The sequence below is a fragment of the Clarias gariepinus genome, chromosome 24 (assembly GCF_024256425.1).
Source record: "Clarias gariepinus isolate MV-2021 ecotype Netherlands chromosome 24, CGAR_prim_01v2, whole genome shotgun sequence".
Lineage (NCBI taxonomy): Eukaryota > Metazoa > Chordata > Actinopteri > Siluriformes > Clariidae > Clarias > Clarias gariepinus.
The window spans coordinates 23,890,659-23,900,374 of record NC_071123.1 but is presented as its reverse complement, the minus strand read 5'-3'; positions in this window follow the sequence as shown (position 1 = coordinate 23,900,374).

Below are 9,716 nucleotides of genomic sequence, written 5' to 3'. Positions count from 1 at the left end.
CATGCCGTTTGTTTTTGATCCTTCGCCATGTGCTCGCGTCTTTGACATCACCACCATCCCTCCCACTTCCTTTTTATCACTCTATCAAGATGATTGCACTCACCTGTTCCCCTCGTGTTCGTTGTAATCATTCGCCCTATTTATTCCCTCTTGTCCGTTGTCCTGTGTCAGATCATTGTTCCATGTCGCTAGCCATATCGCCTGCCCATTTCATGTCCTGTCTGTGTGATTTGTTTTGGCTCCAAGCCAGTATCCTCCGGTACTGTTTTTTCACCTTTCTTTTCTCCCCCCCTCCGGGTGTTTTTGTCTTCTTTGCATTGCCTGGGTCCTGTTTTTTTTTTCTTCATTAGTGTGTGCTGCGCTGCGGTTCCCGTCCCGAAGCCGGCCTGCTCTCGGCCTTCTTCGCGGCCGTGCAGTTCAGCGTGCTTCGGCCCGAAGGAACTACAGCCACAATGCTCTGTAGTGTTCGCCCAGCAGCCATGCACATTCGCAGCAGAAGAGACGAGGGTGGCATTTATCTTGACTCTTCTTACAGGCAAAGCTCGGGAATGGGGAACGTCTGTCTGGGAGTTCAGAGCCCCGTGTTGTGACTCATTTAACGAGCTTCGACAGATGTTAAGGCTTTTTGACCGGTCCGTCAGAGGACAGGAGGCAGCAGACAAGCTCGCACGGCTTCGTCAGGCAGGCCGCTCAGTCACAGAGTTTGCCATTCAGTTTATTCAAAGATACAGGATGAACTGGCCATGCATGACCTACACTGCGACCTTGAGAACCTCATCGACCTGGCACTCCGCATCGAGGCTCGTCTCTGTCGTCGGCACCAGCGCCGGATGATCTGTCCCTCTAGCAGGGTGGAGGGCCCTCACTCTCCCGTGGCGACCGTTGACCTGCCAGAACCTGAACCCATGCAGGTGGGACGCCTCCATCTAACACCCCAGGAGAAACAACTGCGCCTGATCAAAGGTCTGTGCCTCTATTGTGGCAGGCCAGGCCACTTTGCTGCAGCCTGCCCAGCAAAAGCCAAGGATCACCAGTGAAGCAGGGGATCCTGGTGAGCGCTATTCCTTTTTTACAATCCCCCTCCTCTCGCACTGTTTTATCTGTCTTAGTTCAGTATGGGGAGACTTCACAGTCGTGCTCGGCCTTGGTCGATTCAGGGGCTAAGGGTAATTTCATGGACAGCTCAACAGCTGCACGTTTGGGTATTCTAGCTATTCCCCTGCCTAAACCTATTCCTGCCCGATGCCTAAATGGGACCTTAATTACTGCTGTCTCTCACCAGACACCAAAGGTTAGCTTAGTGGTCTCAGGTAATCACCGTGAGGAAACCACGTTGTACCTTCTGGACTCCCCTAGTGCTCCTATAGTGCTGGGGCACCCCTGGTTGGTACAACATGGCCCTCACGTTGATTGGTCTGGAAATTCTGTCCTGTCTTGGAGCCAAAATTACCTTGCTTCTTGTCTTGGTCCTGCCCCTTTTTCTGGTTCTGTTTGTCCTGTGTTGCAGGTGGAGGTTGCTGATCTGTCTGGGGTCCCGGCGGAGTACCACGACCTGCGGCTGGTGTTCAGCAAGTCCCGGGCCATGTTCTTGCCTCCTCATCGCACTTATGATTGTGCCATTGAGCTCCTCCCAGGCACTTCTCCGCCCAAGGGTCACTTATTTTCCCTTTCAGTTCCGGAAAGAGAGGCCATGGACACATATATTAACGAGTCCCTCAATGCGGGCCTCATCCGTCCCTCCTCCTCTCCTGCGGGTGCGGGGTTCTTCTTTGTCAAGAAAAGAGATGGTTCTCTGCATCCCTGTATTGATTATCGTGGGCTGAATGACATTACCATTAAGAACAGGTACCCCCTCCCTCTTATGTCTTCAGCTTTCGAACTTTTGCAGGGAGCCAAGGTCTTCACCAAGCTTGACCTGCGCAACGCCTACCACCTTATCCGTATTCGGGAGGGAGATAAGTGGAAGACAGCTTTCAACACACCCACGGGACACTTTGAATACTGGGTCCTTCCGTTTGGTCTGACCAATGCTCCTGCTGTCTTCCAGGCCCTGGTGAATGATGTGCTGAGAGACATGGTAAATCAATTTGTCTTTGTGTACCTAGATGATATCCTGATATTTTCTCCCTCTTTGCAGGTACACACTCGGCACGTCCGCCAGGTGTTGCAATGGCTTTTGAAGAACCAACTATTCGTGAAAGCGGAGAAGTGCATTTTTCATGCAAGGTCGGTTTCGTTCTCGGGGTTCATGATTTCGGCGGGTGAGATCAGAGCCGACCCTGCTAAGATAAGGGCGTTAGCTGAGTGGCCAACTCCTGACTCTCAGAAGGCTCTGCAGCGGTTCCTGGGGTTCGCCAACTTTTATCGGGGTTTCATCCGGAACTTCAGTCAGATGGCTGCACCCTTAACAGCGCTCACTTCTTCAAAGGTACTGTTTAAATGGAGTAATGAGGCCCAGGAGGCCTTTGATAAATTAAAGCCCCAGTTTGTCTTTGCTCCTGTCTTGTCTACTCCAGATCCTGAGCAACAGTTTATAGTTGAGGTGGACGCTTCAGATGTTGGAGTTGGTGCAGCCTTGTCACAACACTCTCTTCGGGATGGGAAAGTGCATCCGTGCGCCTTCTTCTCCCACCGCCTGAGCCCCACTGAGCGGAATTATGACATAGGTAATCGGGAGTTGTTGGCAGTCAGACTGGCTTTGGGTCACTGGCTAGAGGGCGCAGTCCAACCATTTATGGTCTGGACCGACCACAAAAATCTAGAATATATCAGTTTGGCCAGGGGACTAAATTCTAGACAGGTCGCTGGTCCCTTTTCTTTAGCCGTTTTAATTTTACACTCTCCTACAGGCCTCTCCACCAAACCAGACTCCCTTTGTCGCCTGTTTGAGACCCCCGAGAAGAAGGCCTCCATCGACACCATCCTGCCCAAGGGTGTGGTGGTGGCCTCACTCTCATGGGATGTCGAGAGGAAAGTTCAGGAGGCCCTGCGTAAGTGCCGTGTACACAAAGGGGTTCCAGCGGGCAAGTTGTATGTCCCTTTGAGACTGCGCTCCAAAGTCATCCAGTGGTGTCACTCATCCAGACTAGTTTCTCACCCAGGAGTTCGGAGATCGCTGGCCTCCATCCGTCAGCGATTTTGGTGGCCCTCCATGACCAAGGATGTCAAGCAGTTCGTGGCAGCTTGCTCAGTTTGCGCCTAGAACAAGAGTTCACCTTCGCCTCCCGTTGGTCTGCTTCGCCCATTACCCATCCCTGCCTGCCCGTGGTCACATCTAGCTCTTAATTTTGTCACTGGCCTCCCCGAGTCAAGGGGCAACACCGTCATTCTCACAGTGGTGGACCGCTTCTCCAAAGCAGCCCACTTCATCCCTCTTCCCAATCTTCCCTCCGCCAAAGAGACTGCTCAGGTGGCGGTTGACCAAGTATTCCGGATTCATGGTCTTCCGGAAGACGTGGTCTCTGATAGGAGCCCACAGTTCGTCTCTCAGTTTTGGTCAGTCTGTCATCTGGATTTCATCCCCAGACCGATGGGCAGTCTGAGCGGGGTTACCAGGATTTGGAACATAGTCTCCGCTGCCTGGCATCCCACAATCCGGCCTCCTGGTGTCAACAGCTGTCCTGGGTAGAGTATGCCCACAATACTCTACCGGTTTCTGCCACAGGTATGTCACCATTTCAGTGTTCTGTTGGCTATCAACCCCCTCTGTTCCCTTCACAGGAACCCGAAGCGGTAGTTCCGTCTGCCTTGGCTTTTGTTCAACGTTGCCGGCGCACCTGGAGAAAAGCTAAGGAGGTCTTGCCCCGGGCTAGTAGGCGGACCAAATCCGCGGCCGATCGCCACCGGACTCCTGCCCCTAACTATGTTTGTGGTCAAAGAGTATGGCTTTCTACCAAGAACTTACCTCTCAGGGTAGCCTCATGCAAGTTGGCTCCCAAGTTCATCGGTCCGTACCGGATCACAAAGGTCCTGAACCCAGTGGCGATTCGTCTCAAGCTTCCTTCCATGCTTGGTCGGGTACACCCAGTATTTTATGTTTCTAGGGTCAAACCTGCGTATTCCTCACCTCTTACCCCTTCTGCTCCAACCCCCCCTTTAGCATTGGAAACAATAGTGTACTAGGATAACTTTATTAAAGATTATACACTTTTGTATTATTTGTTGTACTTCATCTTTTTGTTCACACACACAGGCATCTTTAAATTTGAACAGAAAATAATAGTGGGCTGGTAGGAACGTTATTTTTACATATAACTTAAACGGCTAAATGAAGTTAAATATACACAATAAATTAATAATTGCGTTTGCTTTACATTTGAGCACCTATCTGTAAATAGACTTTTCATTGCATATTTACTACCATATCATATATTTGTGTCTAATACTGTTTTATTCATATTTTAAAACATTACATGCCGTTTGTAATTTACTTGCGATTGTACTTTAAAATGTAACCTACGTATCTACAGTATAAGCATATTTAACGACTTCAGCAGTGAATAAGAAATTTGGTCGGTCTGGCATTTAAATAAAGTTCTTATTTTATATAATTTTATTATTTATTTAATTATTTTATTATTAATATGATTCTTATTCTCTATATTCTTGTCAACTATACTGTAGTCCTTCAGAGCAAGCACTGTGTCAGAATCTTGAAGAGATTCTGCGGAATCTCTTCGCACCTTTCATTCATGATAGGTGTGATTTTTTCAAACTCATGCTAGGGTACTTTTACTATGCTGAAGTACAATTTAAAGCTATTTATTCATTTATTTTTTATTTGCTTACTTACTTACTTACTAACCAGAAAATGCTTTAGTAAAGGGCTCTTAACCAACAGCAGTATGAATGACAATGGAATATTACAGAATGTGCGAGTTGACGCCCATGCACAATTCACTAACCATAATTATGTTGAATTAAATTAAAATGCCACTTATAGACCATGTCTGTAGTTTTATCGATAAATCTGCTCATATCTACACACATGTTTATCAGCCTTTTGATCAAAAAGCCGCACGCGCAACTCCTACTATTACTTACTGCAAAAGGCAGTGTTTATTGTTTAGTGTATATTTAAAGCGCATAAACACAATAAATCAATAATGTTTTAGGCTAACATATTATACATTTTTGTATTCTTTGTTGTATTTCATATTTTTGTACACACTAGGGTGCGTTACAATAATAAGTATAATAACAATAATAATAAATTCGGCGCACTATTACTACTACTAATAATAATAATAATAATACTAAATGGAGAAAGCGCAGTTAAAGAAGTATCATTATTGAGGGAGAGAAAAAAATGAAGAATAAATACATATCAGTTTTTACAGTTTAAGCTCGACACATTTATGAACTCTGTTGCTTGCTGTCAATGGCCACCTAAGAGACATATTTTTGGCTTCAGTAGAAAGAGTAGTAACATTTTTTACTCAGTAAAAGTAAAAAGTAGCTCATTAAAAATTTACTCAGAGTAAAAGTTACTGAGTTACTTTCTTTTTGTTTAACAGCGGGGGTGGGATGGGGGATAAAACACTTTTGCATAATAAATATGTTCCCTTTGTTGTGCTTGAAATCAAAGTGGTGGCTTAAATATGACCAGGGGTTTGCTTCATAAAAATTTGTTGTCATTTCACTTTCAGCTGGGTCTGCATCAGTGGCATCTGGTTTGTCCGTCTCCATCGTTCTTGTGAATTTAGTGCGTCTGTTCTCCACACCCATCAATCAATCAATCAGTGCAGTGGTTTCCAGGGTGCAATTTTGTTCCTTCCCGGTTGTATTTGTATTATTTTTCATTTTCATTCATTTATTTTTTACTCAGTAGCAAATATGATTTAACATGTAGTGAAGTACAATACTTTAAACAAAACATACTTAAGTAAAAGTAAAATTACTGATTTTATTAACTACTTTAAAAAGTAGAAGTACACAAAAAATCTACTCAGTTACAGCCTTCTTTGTCTTTCGGCTGTTCCCTTTCAGGGGTCGCCACAGCGAATCATCTGCCTCTATCTAACCCTATCCTCTGCATCCTCTTCTCTCACACCAACTAACTTCATGTCCTCTCTCACTGTATCCATAAATCTCCTCTTTGGTCTTCCTCTAGACCTCCTGCCTGGCAGTTCCAACCTCAGCATCCTTCTACCGATATATTCACCATCTCTCCTCTGAACATGTCCAAACCACCTCAATCTGGCCTCTCTGACTTTATCTCCAAAGCATCTAACGTGGGTTGTCCCTCTGATAAACTCATTCTTAATCCTATCCATCCTTGTCACTCCCAAAGAGAACCTCAACATCTTCAGCTCTGCTACCTCCAACTCTGCCTCCTGTCTTTTCTTCAGCGCCACTGTCTCTAAGCCGTAGAGCATCGCTGGTCTCACCACTGTCCTGTACACCTTTCCTTTCATTCTCGCTGATACTCTTTTATCGCACAACACACCTGACACTTTTCTCCACCCATTCCAACCTGCCTGTACCCGCCTCTTCACCTCCTTTCCACACTCTCCGTTGCTCTGGACCGTTGACCCCAAGTACTTAAAATCCTGCACCTTCTTTACCTCTGCTCCCTGTAGCCTCACCGATCCTCCTGGGTCCCTCTCATTTACACACATGTATTCCATCTTGCTGCGGTTAACCTTCATTCCTCTGCTTTCCAGAGCATACCTCCACCTCTCCAAATTTTCCTCCACCTGTTCCCTGCTCTCGCTACAAAGCACAATGTCATCTGCAAACATCATAGTCCATGGGGACTCCTGTCTTACCTCATCTGTCAACCTGTCCATTACCAGAGCAAACAAAAAGGGGCTAAGAGCCGATCCTTGATGCAGACCCACCTCCACCTTGAACTCTTCTGTCACACCTACAGCACATCTTACCACTGTCTTACAGCTCTCATACATGCCCTGCACTACTCTAACATTCTTCTCTGCCACTCCAGACTTCCTCATACAATACCACAGCTCCTCTCTTGGCACCCTGTCATACGCTTTCTCTAAATCTAAAAAGACACAATGCAACTCCCTGTTACCTTCTCTGTACTTCTCCGTCAGCATCCTCAAAGCAAATACTGCATCTGATGTACTCTTTCTAGGCATAAAACCATATTGCTGCTCACAAATGCTCACCTCTGCCCTTAACCTAGCTTCCACTACTTTTTCCCACAGCTTCATTGTCTGGCTCATTAGCTTTATACCTCTATAATTGCCACAGCTTTGCACATCTCCCTTGTTCTTAAAAATTGTCACCAATACACTTCTCCATTCCTCTGGAATCCTCCACTCTCCAAGATCTTGTTAAACAAACTTGTCAAAAACTCTACTGTCACGTCTCCTAAGCACTTCCATACATCCACAGGTATGTCATCAGGACCAACAGCCTTTCCACTCTTCATCCTCTTCAACGCCCTTCTCACCTCACTTCTACCAATATTTGCTACTTCCTCTTCCACAACAGTCACCTCTTCTACTCTTTGTTCTCTTTCGTTTTCCTCATTCATCAACTCCTTAAAGTACTCCTTCCATCTTCCCATCACCCTCCTGGCATCTGTCAGTACATTTCCATCTCTATCTTTAATCACTCTAACCTGCTGCACATCCTTCCCATCTCTATCTATCTGCCTTGCCAACCTGTACAGATCCCCCTCTCCCTCCTTACTGTCTAGCCTAGCATACAAGTCCTCATATGCTCTTTGTTTGGCCTTTGCCACCTCTACCTTCACCTTACTCTGCATCTCCCTGTACTCCTGTCTACTCTCTTCAGTCCTCTCAGTGTCCCACTTCTTCTTAGCTAGCCTCTTTCCCTGTATACACTCCTGGACTTCCTCATTCCACCACCAAGTCTCCTTGTCCACTTTCCCCTTACCTGATGATACACCAAGTACCCTCCTACCTGTCTCCCTGATCACATTGGCTGTAGTTGTCCAGTCAACTGAAAGCACCTCCTGACCACCTATAGCCTGTCTCAACTCCTCCCTAAAGACTTCACAACATTCTTCCTTTCTCAGCTTCCACCACTTTGTCCTCTGCTCCGCCTTTGTCCTCTTCACCTTCCTCACCACCAGGGTTATTTTACACACCACCATTCTATGTTGTCTGGCTACACTCTCCCCTACCAACACTTTGCAGTCACTGATCTCTTTCAGGTTACAACGTCGACACAAGATGTAGTCGACCTGAGTGCTTCTGCCTCCACTCTTATACAGTATGTCACCCTATGTTCCTGCCTCTTCTGGAAGAAAGTATTTACTACTGCCATTTCCATCCTCTTTGCAAAGTCCACCACCATCTGTCCCTCCACATTCCTGTCCTGAAGACCAAACCTTCCCATCACATTTTCATCACCTCGTGTTCCCTTCCCCAACATGTCTATTGAAGTCTGCACCAATCACCACTCTCTCACCTCTGGGGATGCTCTGCATCACTTCATCTAACTCACTCCAGAATTTCTCCTTCTCTTTTAACTCACATCCTACCTGTGGGGCATAACCACTAACAACATTGAACATTATCCCTTCAATTTCCAGCTTCAGACTCATCACCCTATCTGATACTCTCTTCACCTCTAGAACATTCCTTACAAACTTCTCTTTTAGGATAACTCCTACTCCATTTCTTTTCCTATCCACACCATGGTAAAACAATTTGAAACCTGATCCTACAGTATGCTTCTAGCCTTGCTACCTTTCCACCTGGTCTCCTGGACACACAGTATATCCACCTTTCTTCTCTGCATCATATCAACTAACTCTCTTCCCTTCCCTGTCATGGTCCCAACATTCAAAGTCCCTACTATCACTCCTAAACTCTTGCCTTTCCTCTTCTCTCTCTGCTTACGAACACGCCTTCCTCCTCTCCTTCTTCGACCAACAGTAGCCCAATTTCCACCAGCACCCTGTAGGTCAACAGCACCAGTGGCGGTCGTTGTTAACCCGGGCCACGACCGATCCAGTATGGGAATTATATTCTTGATTCGCATCATTGATTTGGCAAATGTTTTACGTCGGATGCCCTTCCTGACACAACCCTCTGCATTTATCCAGACTTGGGACTGGCACAAGAAGACACTGGATTGCGCCCCCCCATGGTTGCATTCAGTAATGCGAGTAAATGTAATTAATTACTTTCCATCTCTGCAGTAGAAACACGACTGCCCCCTACAGATAATGAAGGGCTTTTTTACAGCTTGCCACATGAAAAAGGCTTAATGGCCAGATCTGTATCCTCTTATTTCATAGCATTAAAAAAGACGCCTCTGCAAATTTTACGCTTTTATTCGCTGTATACCACGGCTGATGATTTTTTCCCCGGTATGCAGCCAGTTTGTGTGCAGTCATGTGACTACATGTGGTTATTATTATTGTGTCGTTATTATAAAAAACTGTTAAAATGTTATTTTACACCATAACATTTCAGTTAATCTTTTAATTGTGTATATAATTACATGATTATTGATCTCTAAATGCACTGAATTCTGATTAATTTCATTCGTGTCATGTGATTTAACTCATTTCTATCTCCAAGGAGAAGCTCCTCATTTACATGGAACTAAAATTACACACTGCAGATCAGCAGGTGTTTCCTGAGCGTTCCTCCATCCATGAAGTGTGACGTGTCTGAGAATGTGAGAGTTGTGACATTTGGTCTCACACATTTTAATATCTGCTGCATTTGATAGAGAAATGTACGACTACATATGGTGAAGTGTTTTCT